Source organism: Penaeus japonicus, unplaced genomic scaffold, assembly GCF_977035675.1.
Source record: "Penaeus japonicus unplaced genomic scaffold, GWHDUDI00000001_assembly GWHDUDI00000023, whole genome shotgun sequence".
Taxonomy (NCBI): Eukaryota; Metazoa; Arthropoda; class Malacostraca; order Decapoda; family Penaeidae; genus Penaeus; species Penaeus japonicus.
Window position 1 is genome coordinate 9381368 of NW_028234425.1, and position 1783 is coordinate 9383150.

Sequence of the window (1783 nt, forward strand, 5' to 3'; positions counted from 1 at the left end):
AGAAATATTATTAGTAATGATAATAATAGTATTAGTAAAGATTATGATAACAACAATTATGATAATGATACTACTACTACTACTACTTCTACTACTAATGATAATGATACTAATTCTTATCACCCTCATTAATTAATGAAGTAGAGATACAACAATAAAATCTGTATCTTTTATAATGAATATGAAACAAGATTAGTAGACTAATGCTAATGATAATCGGAGGATAATAATGATACTATTGCCACTACTTCTAATAAGATGGATGATATTAATATAAGTAATGTTATAGGAAAAACTCGAGGTAATTGTAATTATAATAACATCAGACCTTTCCTTGTTATCATTTCGCAGAATATGGATGGATAGATAGATGAAGAAATATAGATAGAGTGGGTGATTATGGAGGGAGGGAGAGAGGGTAGGAGGGAGGGAGAGAGGGAGGGAGGGAGGGAGAGAGAGAGAGAGAGAGAGAGAGAGAGAGAGAGAGAGAGAGAGAGAGAGAGAGAGAGAGAGAGAGAGAGAGAGAGAGAGAGAGAGAGAGAGAGAGAGAGAGAGAGAGAGAGAGAGAAAGGAAAAGGAGTGAACTGAAATGAAGATAAAAGAAAAAAAAAATGAGACTAAAAGTTGATTGAAAAGTCGGAGGAGGCGGTGAAGGAAGAAAAGACTAAGAAGAAATTAGACTTATATATAAAGCGAAGATGGAGAAAAAAGCTAAGGGTCAAAAAGAAGTGGTCAGAGGAAGGATTACGAAGTAAGAGAGCGAACGACGATAGACATAGAAAGACGAGAAGGAAAACGAAGTACAGAGTAAACACGAAAACAAAACGAAAAGAACAGACCAGAAAGTTTGGCAACGACGGAAACTAGAAGCAAAGGATAAGGAGTAAGAAGGAAGACAAAAAAAAAAAAAAAAAAAAAAAAAAAGAGTAGGAGGCGGAGGAAGAGGAGGAGGAGGAGGAGGAGGAGGAGGAATAGAAGGTGACCTGTTGCGGCTACAGGAGGTAACCCAGGTACAGCGAGGGAGCGAGAGAGAGACACACAACCTTTTCCCTCGGTTAGTATATACAGCGGGTCCGAGCGCGGGCCCAGTTAGTTCTATTCCCAGAGTGCGCGGGGAAGCACGTCGCGACGCGCCTGCGATCGGCTCTTCCACGCTTCTCGCTCTTTCGGTGGTCTCTGCTCTTGCTCTCACCCCCCACCCCCACCCCATACGTACATATAACCCTTTCGCCGTAGGTCTAAGGGCGAAGAGGATTTTGTCGGGGGGGTTGTGGAAATGGTCTTGTGATCTCGGACCGGACTCTTGTTGGACTTTTTGGAAAATTTAGATTTTGACGGAAGTTTTGTGGTGGATGTTGCTTTGTTTTTTGTTTTCCGTTTTGATCATTTCGGATATTACCCATTCGGCCATTGCAATTGGTTGAGTTTTTTTTTTTACTTCTTTTCTTTTCCCCCCAAAAAAAAGAATATCATTTCCAAAGTCAAAAAGAATAAAAAGATCTTGAAGAAAGAGAAGGAAACAGAGAAAGAGCATCAAGAGTGATTTCGCAATGTGTGACACAGTTATTTGAGAAGAGGATTTTCAAATCGTACGACGGGTAGGCTGTGCAAGTAGGCCTACCCTTTGTGTTCAAACTGATGGCTATCATTATCGGCCTCAGAGAGAGTGATAACAAATAACAAGTGGCAGGATATGTATTGTTATTATTAATTCAAGTTTCGTTATCTCTCCCGTGTGACACCGACTACGCCGAATCATTGATATATATTAAAGGATAGAAAA

General features: G+C 40.0%; 1 protein-coding gene across 1 annotated transcript in view; it reads left to right on the forward strand.

Annotated features, from left to right (window-relative positions):
• Positions 1 to 1077: 1077 nt before the first annotated feature.
• LOC122262948 (calcium-activated chloride channel regulator 1) overlaps positions 1078 to 1783 on the forward strand; it is a gene marked incomplete in the record, with an annotated part of 655339 nt that continues 654633 nt past the window's right edge. The window contains 2 exon segments of the mRNA XM_086550102.1: positions 1078 to 1172; positions 1775 to 1783. The exon segment at positions 1775 to 1783 is cut by the window's right edge and continues 516 nt beyond it.